We start from the raw sequence: 11692 nt of genomic DNA on the forward strand, positions 1-11692 counted from the left end.
TACAACGTCCCTCAGGAAGATAAGCGAATTAAAGGAACGCTCTCGAGGTGCGCTTAGTATCCACCTGCATTGCAGTGGTGGATGTGTTTGTTTTTATTAATCAACCGTACTGAATCTCTTAAGTTATTTAGTATAACGGACAGTTAGTTAGTATTACGGATATGAGGAAATTACTCACCGTAGAGACTTGATAGAGACGGGGCGATTTATCTTAATTTGATTGCTGTACCGCAATTAATACAACGTCCCTCAGGAAGGTAAGCGAATTAAAGGAACGCTCTCGAGGTGCGCTTAGTGTCCAACTGCATTGCAGTGGTGGTGTGTGTTTTGAATTATGTATTGCTGGGCTATTTCTAGTCTAGGAGATGGATACTGTTTTCCACAAGTAATATTGGTTGTTTAGATTGTTCAAAATAATCATTATAAGTACAGTTAGGTTATTGTTAAAAATTAATCTGAATTTTAAGAAATGATTGGAGATATAAGGCAAAACAAGCACTGCATAACAAACACTTATAGACATACTCTACCAATTGTGACCTCAACAAGGTCACAATTAGTATAACATCACATTGGTATATAACATGGACATTATAATTAGTCAACAGATTATAAGCCTAATCCATCGTAGTGAATTTTCTAAGTAATTTAGGTTATTGTTAAATATTGATCTGGATTTTTGAAATGATTTAAGATTAATAATTTCTCTATTGAAGTGAAACACAGAAAGGTCAGTTATGTGGGTCATGTTCTCAGACTTGACCGATACCATCTCCTTCAGACCATCATGATGGGTAAAGCAAGAAAGAGAAGCGTTAGTAGAAGAAGAAAGTTGTGGCTTAGGAACATCTGAGAATAGACCGGAGCACAACTTCTGTTTAGAGAAAGACAGGAACCTATATGACGAGAGGATGGCTAATCTCCAATAGTGGAGAAGCACGAGAAGAAGAAGAAGTGAAGAACAAAATCTTAGATAAACAACTTCATTTTAACTCAGGTTTGTTTGAACTGAATAATATGTCAAATATTAGGCTAAGGGTGACGTAAAATCAAAGAAAAGTAGGCTATTCATAGGCGTAGCGAAATGTAACATTTGACTCCTGCCAGTGACGTTTAGGCCTCAATGTTTCGTTCCAAGTTCTCTAACTGTCGTGAGCTATGCCCGTACTGTAAATTTTAAAGATATAAAAGCAACTGCCTCCTATACTACACGTACACAAAAGTTTATTCTGTAAATGTAGAGAAATGAGTGTTGTTGCGTCGAATTTAGTTCTCTGCGCCTGTCCCTGGAGCTACGATCTTTGTTTACTTAATGAACATTTGCCAAATAACTCCTCTTTTTGCCTATTTTTAGGGTTTCGTACCTCAAAAGGAACAAAGGAACCCTTGTAGGATCACTTCGTTGTCTGTCTGTCGTGTCTGTCAAAAAACCTATAGGATACTTCTCTTTGACCTAGAATCATGAAATTTGATAGGTAGGTAGGTCTTATAGCACAAGTAAAGAAATAAATTCAAAGTCAGTGAATTTGTGGTCCCATCACACAAAAAAATTGAAATGTGTTCACGAAAAAAATAATTTACTAAACTACATATGATTGGCGCTGTTGTCATTAATTGGCGGTGTTGCACATAAAAATCTTAAAATATCTTGTACGACGGTACGGAACCCTTCATAATATGCGAATCCAACTCGCACTTGACCAGTTTTTGTATTGATCAACAGATTTGAAAATAAATAATTTTGGTGATAAACTCTTGTCATTGTGATTGGTACCTAATCATAATTACTAAGAAGCTTTTTAGTGTCGGGTTGGTTATAACTTATAACCGAAGGATGCCAACGTTTATATTTTAAAACACCGAAGTTTTCTGCAAAACTGAACCAAGTGAATGAGACAAATTATTTAAATTTTTAGTTTCAAAGTCGCAGTAAAATAAATCAAAACAAGTTAAGAGAAGACTGAGAGACAGAAAATACCCCCCATCAGACTATCAAGTGTCCTATTGAAAAATTTACAACGAGATTGTTCATATTGCCAATCCGATATCTCGAGCTAGGGACATTTCAGTGTTTTGATTTATGTTGTGTTCGGGCACTTTTGGTACCGAGTGGTATTGAATTATGCAGGTTTTAATATGCGTTATTTGAAATTGGATGTCCATGGTCTGTTGTACGGATTTCTAAACTATTGTATTATGTAAGTACCTATCGGCACCTATCGATAGGAAGTTAAAGGCAGTAAAAAGGAAGGCAGACAGTCATAATATGCTAAACAATTCTTGGACTAACTGCATACTTTTTTATATAGAACAGCGGTCTCAAAAGTTGAAATAGTCTATGATTGCCAATTTTCTTAAACAGACGGTAGGTTAAAAAGAAGAGTTTTGTCTCACGTTTCTGTGTTTTTACGTGGGCGCACAATAAACACTTTTACCATTAAAGGGAAGACAAAAAACATATCCTACATACTCGTAGTCTCCTGGTTTCCTCCCACGTCCCACGCTGACGAGGCTAGGCTCTTTATCATAATACTTATCGCACGCTACTATCACGGTAGCTACCGGTAGCTTTTATTAGTTTTCTGATTCTATTCGCTGTTTGATGATTCTAACTATGTCTTCTTCTGCATTCGGGCAAGAACCTCAGCGTTAGACACTTTAGCCGTCCAGCTCATCTGAAGGATCCTGCGATACGTCCACGACGTACAATCTTATTCTGCAAGTCCTCCTGTAAGGTCCATGCCTCCCAACCATTTAAAACTACGGGTCAAATGTAGCATTTTTCATTATCATCATCATCATTATCATCAGCCTGTGGACGTCCACTGTTGGATATATGCCTTTCCTAAAGAGCGCCATTACACCCGGTCTTCAGCCTTCCTCATCCAGCCACTTCCCGCCAGCCGCTTTATATCGTCGGTTCATCGTATAGGAGGGCGTCCTACACTACGCTTGCTTAAATTTTTCAGTATAGGGATGATAAAAAAACATCTCGTACATACTCGTAGTCTCCTGGTTTCCCCCCACGCCCCACGCTGACAAGGGTAGGCTGTTTATCATAATATCGCTCGCTGCTGTCACGGTACCGGCTAACTCTTATTAGTTTTCGGGCCCTGTTTCATACATGAACGGGTACAATAATGAACGATTGTATGGACGTGTTTCGATAATCTAGCAACAGCCGAGGGTTATTGGATTCTTTTTCGTAGTTGGAAAAGGTTTCGACTTCTTGAAAGAAATCCTATTGTAGTTTTATTTTTTCCCCATTTTTAGGGTTCCGTACCTCAAAAGGAAAAACGGAACCCTTATAGGATCACTTTGTTGTCTGTCTGTCTGTCCGTCCGTCCGTCCGTCGTGTCTATCATGAAAACCTATAGGGTACTTCCCATTAGATTACCTAAGATAGGTTAGGTCTTGTAGCTTAAGTAAAGGAAAAAATCCGAAAACCGTGAATTTGTGGTTATATCACACAAAAAAAAAATGTTGTTTTAATTTTCAAAGTAACATAACTATACCAAGTGGGATATCATATGAGAGGGCTTTCCTTACGTGAATGTTCTAAAACAGATTTTTATTTATTTTTATCCATAATAGTTTTTCATTTATCGTGCAATATATTGGAAAAATACCCGCGTCGGAACCCTAGGTGCGCAAGTCTGACTCGCACTTGGCCATTTTATTCATTCAAGATAAGCTTGCGCTTGATAAAAAAATTAAACACACACTTTCTGTATATTTTTTAAGTTAATAAATATAAATAAATAAAAAAAAGTGTCTGTCTGTGTCTGAAAAGCGATAATGAGTCTAGAAAAACCTAGATCTTATTAAGTACCTACTTAAAACTATTTACAAAAGCTTGATTTTAATTTGGATTGTTTGAATTTAAATTCATTTTTCGCTTGAAATTTTGCTACGCTAATAAATATTTGATTCGCCCCAATCTTGTCGACCTATTTCAATTTCCACTGCAGAATAGGATTCCCATATTTTGATTCCGCATACAAAAACAATGGGACCATTGTAATGGAGTTTGTACAAGTGCTCTTTGTCCAACAAGGCTGTGCAATTGCATTCTCTGATGATAATATATGCGGTGGTAGGATAAGCCACAGATTGATATGAGCTTTAGCGGATTCTCAACCTTATTCCTAATGTGAGAAGGATCATAAAGTCATGTTTTACACACGACGTCCACCATATTACGGAATTAAACGGGCCCGCAATGCAGACGACGTATTTAAAACTCGCATGCTAGCCTGAAACTGATTTATGCTAAGGTTCCCGAAATTTATCGGCCACGGACTTGAATTGTGGGTGGCAATGAGCCTTTGGGTCTCGAGTGATGTGATGATTAAGGCTTTTCCTTTGGAAAAAGTGCGGAGAAAAAACAACGGTTGTCAACGGCAGGTTGGTTTAAAATCAGATTTACTTAATTTATTTAAGGGGTTCACTTTTTTGTCTGATGTGATAAAAATCAAGAGGGATATAATATGGTACTTGTTGAGAAATTAAAATAAGGCTTAATTTAGGACAGTCGTGCTGCATTGTGATACTTGATTCTACTAGAGCACTTGGCCAGCGTATTAATTTTTATTATTATAGTATAAATCCTTCTCATTCTAAAAGGAGACCCGTGTTCAGTAGTGGGCCGTTGACGAATTGAGATGATATTGACGATTCCCATATTATTATGTCATTTGACGGGTGAAACATTCATAGCGAAAAATCGGAAACCTTTTTCACTTTCACCCAAGATACTCTGGCTATTAGCTAATACTCAGATACTAATGAAATAATGTTTTCAATTCCAACATCTTTACAAAATTGAATGAAATCTACACACGAACGTTAAATAACTGGAAACCTGCATCGCTTCCTGCAATCGGTATTAATTTGTAACATGGCGCTTAAGGGTGAGTACACACGAACTACTCGCAAACTTGTTAGACGCTAGTTCTTGATGAGTTATCAACATAGTGACGTAGTTAAGTCGTTATCGAGTTAGATATCGAACTGTTTCTCTCGGGGGATGACTTTAATCGAGAGCTTATAATTATTATTGGAAGTAAATCTTCTCTAACAGGTGTCAGGAAATTTCCCAGAAAGCATTCAACTAAATTAACCATAAAGGCAGGCAGACTTCCGTGGGTTTATTTTTAATCCGTTGAAGGTTTTTTACAAAATATCATTTTGATAACATCCAGTAAAGCAGCACTGTAGAACCAACTAATGTCAAAATATGAGCTCGGTGGCTATCATCCAGTGTTAGACACTGAGTTAGCGAATCACTTAGCTACACCTGCACTTCAGAAAGTGTAAATCAGCTGCTTAAAACACACTTAAAATTCGTGTGTCAGATTAAGTACTATCGTAGAAGATACAATAAAAAAAATACATTTTGAAAGTTCACTATTTTGGTTTTTTATTATTTTTTGTTAAAGCAGCAATTAACACACAAAAAATACACTGTGAACTTTTCAACTCTCTGCCTATTATGGTTCATGAGATACAGTCCGCTGACAGACGGACAGACAAACAGATGGTGTAGAGGCTTTGTAATAGGGTCGTCGTTAGAATACTTTGGCTACGGAACCCTCAAAATACCGCGGGCGCGGAAAAGACGATGAAAAAACGTAGTATTTTGCTTGTCTAAAGTATACAGTGGGCCTTATCGTACGCCGTTAACTAATTGCCTCAATTCCATATCTCGTTGCTACCGCTCGGGTTTATAAAAAAAAAAAAACTAACTCCACATTGTACGTTTCATAGAGTTTTTAATTTTTTAACAGATAACTCCATTCACGTACTCTTTAAGCTAAACAGACCTCTGTGAATGTGGAATATACACCTTTGCCTTACATTTTTTGCCGGTTTACAGTTTTTGATTGTGAAACATGATACTCGTATTTTTTATGAAAGTTGCGTTCATTTTTTTCTTTAACCTACTTTTTCCGGTGTTTAACTGGTTAGGTACTCATAGCATTCACGTTTTTTCATTTATCAATGATAAGCGCTTATCCATAGTATAATAATCTAAATATATAGAAAGAAAGGGTGATTGACTGACTGACTGACTACCAGACAGACGGAGAGGACTGTTTGGTATGCAAATAGTTATTATAACGTAGACATTCGCTAAGAAAGGGTTTTTGAAAATTCAAAGATAAAATAGGGGTTCGAAGTTTGTGCAATCCACACGAACAAATTCGCGGGCAAAAGCTAGTAGGTATATAAATGCAAAAGTGTATCTGTCTGTTAGTCAGTTTTCTTCACAATGTCTATCCGCTTGATTTTTTTGACGAGATCTGGCTTACATCCTGGATAAATAGTAACCTGTCCGTCTCGACATAGGTTAGATACTGTTTATCCCAGAAAATCAGAGTTCCTACGAGATTCCGATAAATAAACCTTTATTCACGCGGATGAAAATACGGACTATCAGTATCCAGCTATGGAGTTATTTTGATTTTATTCTCATCTTAATATTTTCGATACCTTTCTCTGTTATTTCTTAATTGCTTTGATTGATATTTTAATTCGTAATTAAAGCACAATTTTCATATCAAATGACTTAATTAAGAACCTACTTGAATAACTCAAGACAAATCTACTTACATTGAATGATAACCACGTTATCCTTACCACAATCGCGGAAAAACAAAAATAAGTAAACCCTTTTAAATAAAACCCCATTTCCACAAAATCAGAAACCACTTTTTGTTTTCCCATTATTGTTCGGGACGGTTCCATTAAATGCGTACATTAAAACGAAAAGAGATAAAAAGAGATGGAATTGCTCAAGATTACAGATTATGTCGCAGCCAGAATGGAGGTTCCAGTCAAAAGATTAATTATCTGGGACTATTCATGGGACTTTACTGCTTATATCTTATTTTTTTCATCAAGCATTATAAAGGCCAAAGCTCTGCTATTGCGAAAATCATTTGCAGGAACTATTCTGTCACACTCCTTCAAGTTTGTACTATAGAAATCGTAGTTCATTTTTTTTACTAGATTGCAATTTTTTTATTTGACTAAGCGATGATGCATTGAAAACCGTTTCAGTCATGTTTCAGTGAAAAGAGTTTAGAGGACCACCTTACTTCGAACGGCAAAGAGTTCTTGCTTCCAACAACTGATTATCGAAGAGTTAGGTATGCATCAAAATTCAAAGGCAAATGCGAAGATATCTGAGTGTTTGTTTGTTGATTGGTTTGTTCTTTAATCACGTCCCAACGTGGCAACGGGTTCGCGTGATTTTTTGCTAGGTTTTTTCACGTGCTGTTAAGTGATTACCACCGCCCATGAACATTTGCAGTAAGTACAAGATGCAATGCGTTGCCGGCTTTTTAGGAAATTGAGTAGGCAAACAAACACTCTTAAAGGTATTCTTTGTTATTAGACTAACTCCCTGGCATTGTGGTGAATACTCTCGTCTTTATGTCAATTTGAGAAATTATAATTTCCAAGTTGTTTGTGGGGCGCTCCGACCTTGCTAGTCTACCGGCAAGGTCGTATAGCCAACCGATTTATCGTTCCGGTACGATGCCGTGTAGAAACCGTTAAAGTGTATGGGTTTATGAAACTGCCATATCCCTATCAAAGACTGCATCACCACTTACCTCCAGGGGATATTTCAGTCTAGAGCTAACTTGTAATGGATTGAATATATTTAAAAAACCGGTGAAGTGTGAGTCGGTCTCACACACTAAGGGTCCCGTATCATCATACAAGGTGATTTTTTAATATTAGGTGGTTATTAGGTTAGGTGGTGGTGGTTAGGTTATTTAATACAAGGTGTACACATTAAAATTTTCTTTTTCATGTAACCACAAATTCATGGTTTTCGGATTTTTCTATTAGTTTTGCTATAAGGTATACCTAGCTACCAAATTTAATAATTCTAGGTAAACGGGACTGATATACATGATAGACAGACGGACAGACAATAAAGTGATCCTATAAGGGTTCCATTTCCTTATGAGATACGGTATAAAAATGGTTTTAAACAGTAAAGATCAGTCCTTTAAAGAAGGAAATATTAAAGAATTGCAATCACATAGACGTCGCCACAGGCTCGAGCTAGTTGAAAGTATTTGTGCTAAGCCCGCATTATGAGTTTTCCAGGGCCTCTCATTAAAAACATCCTTTTGTCCTGAGCGCGGACCCTAATAACCCGTTATTGTTATTTTTCCCTCTCTTTTTCTCGCATAGCTCTTCCTTTTTATTATTGGCGGGCCTGATTAAACTCAGATTTTGTAGTTTTGTTCATTTGTTTCAAAGAATTAAAAAAAGAAGGTTTTTGCTCGATGTTATGTTTTTCCTCTTCTACAATGCGAAGACCCTTTTGAGAAGTTTTGACACAAAAATCTGACTATATTCTATCCAAGGAAGGAAGTTCGTATAGCGCCCTCTCTGTTACATAATCCCATACAAATGATAGAGGCAAAAATCTCAGTGGGCGCTAATCATTTAGAGTCACCAAAAAATATACTAACGTCTTTCCGCGTATAGAGTATAATAATATTACTTAATATTATAAAATATGGGAACGTTCGGATGTTTATTATTCCTTTCTGCCCCACTGAGTAAACCAATTTAGCTGAAATTTGGATTAGAGATAGAACTCTGAATTAAAACATAGGCTTCATTTTTAACCGACTTCCAAAAAAGGAGGAGGTTCTCAATTCGTCAGAATCTTTTTTTAATCCGGAGAATACACAAGAATAACTCTATGACCGAATCCCACGCAGATGAACGCTATATTAAATTAAGCTAGTTATAGAAAGTTATAAATTTAGCGAATCGTCAAGTGAATCTACCACTAGTTCGGAATGCCCTTTTTACCGAGTAAAACGAACAAGAAACTGCGCTATGGTGTGAGGACAACTTAATATTCAAGTCAAGTCAAGTCATACAGTAGATTTACAGATAAACAAAAAATATACATTTCTCTCAATTTAGTACAATTCCATCCGCATAACAAAACCATAACATGTACTTACAGGCTATTTCTTAAATCCTCCAAAGATTTTTGGTTTTCAAATATAAATAAGTTATTTTTGCTACGCAAAATGAATCTTTGTTTTGTGTTGATTAAGTATCTTATTCGCGTAAGGGTTGTTTTTTTACCAATTTGCGAAACGGTCCCGGGGAAACCAGTTCACGTTGTCACATTAAATATAACACTGATAAAACAAAAGTGGCATAAGCCACAAAATAACAAATTGGCAGTGAACGAAGTAAGATTTACTGATTCCAAAGATGCGACGTATGCTACGCTATATCCATCCATACTAATATTATAAATGCGAAAGTGTGTCTGTCTGTCTGTCTGTCTGCTACGTTTTCACGGCCCAACCACTGAACCGATTTTAATGAAATTTGGTACAGACTTAGGATACATACCGGGGAAGGACATAGGCTACTTTTTATCCCGGAAAATCAAAGAGTTCCCACTACCACCACCGCGGGCATCCTCTAGTACTCTATAATATTACGAGTCGTAGCGTAATTAAGTGATTTTTAATTCACCCATCATATTAATACATTTCTCACTTTTTGCGTAAGCTTTATCAACTATAGTAACATATTTTTTTTAAATTAGCGACGAATAGTCCGGAGCAGACGAATGAAAAATAAACAAAACAAAGAACAACAAGTTTTACTGCACATGTCAAATTTTGTGCCGATTTTGAACGTTTGCATGGTTTTTAAGCACACTATACAGTGACGTAATCAAGGTTCGATCTCAAGGGGTTGTGTACGCGTCATAACTTAAATTTTGCAAAAGTTGAGTTAGGCCATTTTTCCTCTAGTCTGTGTATAGCGCTTTGAAATGCCCCCACAAGTGCGTTCAGGGTGTTCATACATAACACATGAGGGGTTCCGCATCTATTAATATCGTGTATTGTTTGACAGAAATGGTATTTTGCCAAAGTTTATGATAATGTGATATTTTTAGGACCTTGCCAGAACTTTCACACAATTAATGAATTCTTAGTGACAAAAAAGGCATGGCATTGGCTTTGCATTCAGCTGCCCACAAATTAGATTAATAGAATAGAATAGAATAGAATAGATTTTTATTCAAATAAACTTTTACTAGTGCTTTTGAATCGTCAAATAATTTACTACTGGTTTGGAATGCTGTTTGAATGAATTATAATATCATAACTCAAAAGTCCACAAGAGAGTATAATGATTTGTTACAATTGATAAATAAGGTAAGTATATTGATATAAGTAAACTGTAATAAAATAAATTGTAATATTTTAGCGTTTTGAAAAGATAAACTCCCGAGTTTCTTGCTGGCTCCTTTCAGTAAAAGCTGTTTTTAGAGAGTAGTAGGTATATTCCTTGCTGTTTGTCGAAGTGGTGGTCGATATGAACCGCTCGGCTTTGTTCCAGTGGAATTTATAATAATTTATAATTTATACCATACGGGGACTATAAAGCTACCTATCAGTAAAAAAATTCACTGATTATTTCACACATTTTAAAATTGAATCATTAGTTCCGCATATAACCCCCTGCATCAAAACTTTACCTGTTTATAATTTTGTTGTAGATTTATATAGACGGACTTAATTTGCTCATGTTTCCTTATTTGTACTTGAATTAAGTACGACCACTTTAAGGGTTTACCCTTTTCAATTATCAAAAGGTACGGAGGTATATTATAATGACCCTAAATTATGACGCCATGGGTCCAAACACCCCTTACAGCGAACACTCACTTACTTAACCCGCTTCAAAGTTTGGGCTATTAAAACAAAACAAATTAATGTAAAATGTTTTTAACCATTTTTGGGTCTGGCTGTGAAAACTGATGCTGGAAGGGCGTTCCATATCCTAGCGATCCGTTGGAGCCAGAAAGTTTAGGACTTTCTCTTATGTGAAGTCGCATATTAGTCATCGTAGCGTAGGGCACTCCCCAACACCATGGACTGACGATATAGAGTGGATAGAACCGCATAGATAAATCCGAGTAAGTCTGGCTGTAGTAGAGCTGTCATTAGAGAAAGCCATTAGCTAATTCATAATATTATTGTTTGTAAAACATTTATCAATACCATAAAGCTATTATAATCAATACCTACTAATATTATGAACGTGAAAGTTTGTATCTACCTATGGATGTATGTTACTCTATCACGCATAAACTACTGAACGGATTTGGCTTAAATTAGGAATGGAGATAGATTATACCCTGGGTTAACACACAGGCTACTTTTGATCTCGGAAAATCAATGAGTTCCCACTGGATTTTTAAAAACCTATATCCACAGGCAAAGTCGCGGGCATCAGCTAGTAGGTATATAAGTTTTATAACTGATTCTGAAAATTCTTTTACGATAGATAATTACATTATCATCAACGGCTACGTTATATTATATAGACTGCAAATTAAATAACGCGAACGAAATCGCGGGCAAAAGTTTGTTAAAATATAATAATCAGACCGCGTAGTTTCCTTTTAGAAGGTCTCTATGAATTTTATTTGTTTTACGTAGTAAACTTATATTGGCCACCTAAGTACCTACTTGTCAGAGTCCCTTTTGAAGCAAATTTCAATGTTGCAAAAGTATCAAAAAAGCCTAAATTTTCTGCCTCGGGTGAGAAAACCACTCACGCCTCGACGCCACACTGATCCCATCCATTATACTGTTTAAAAATACTTATATTAACC

This window comes from Maniola jurtina, chromosome 18 (genome assembly GCF_905333055.1).
Source record: "Maniola jurtina chromosome 18, ilManJurt1.1, whole genome shotgun sequence".
NCBI classification, from domain to species: domain Eukaryota; kingdom Metazoa; phylum Arthropoda; class Insecta; order Lepidoptera; family Nymphalidae; genus Maniola; species Maniola jurtina.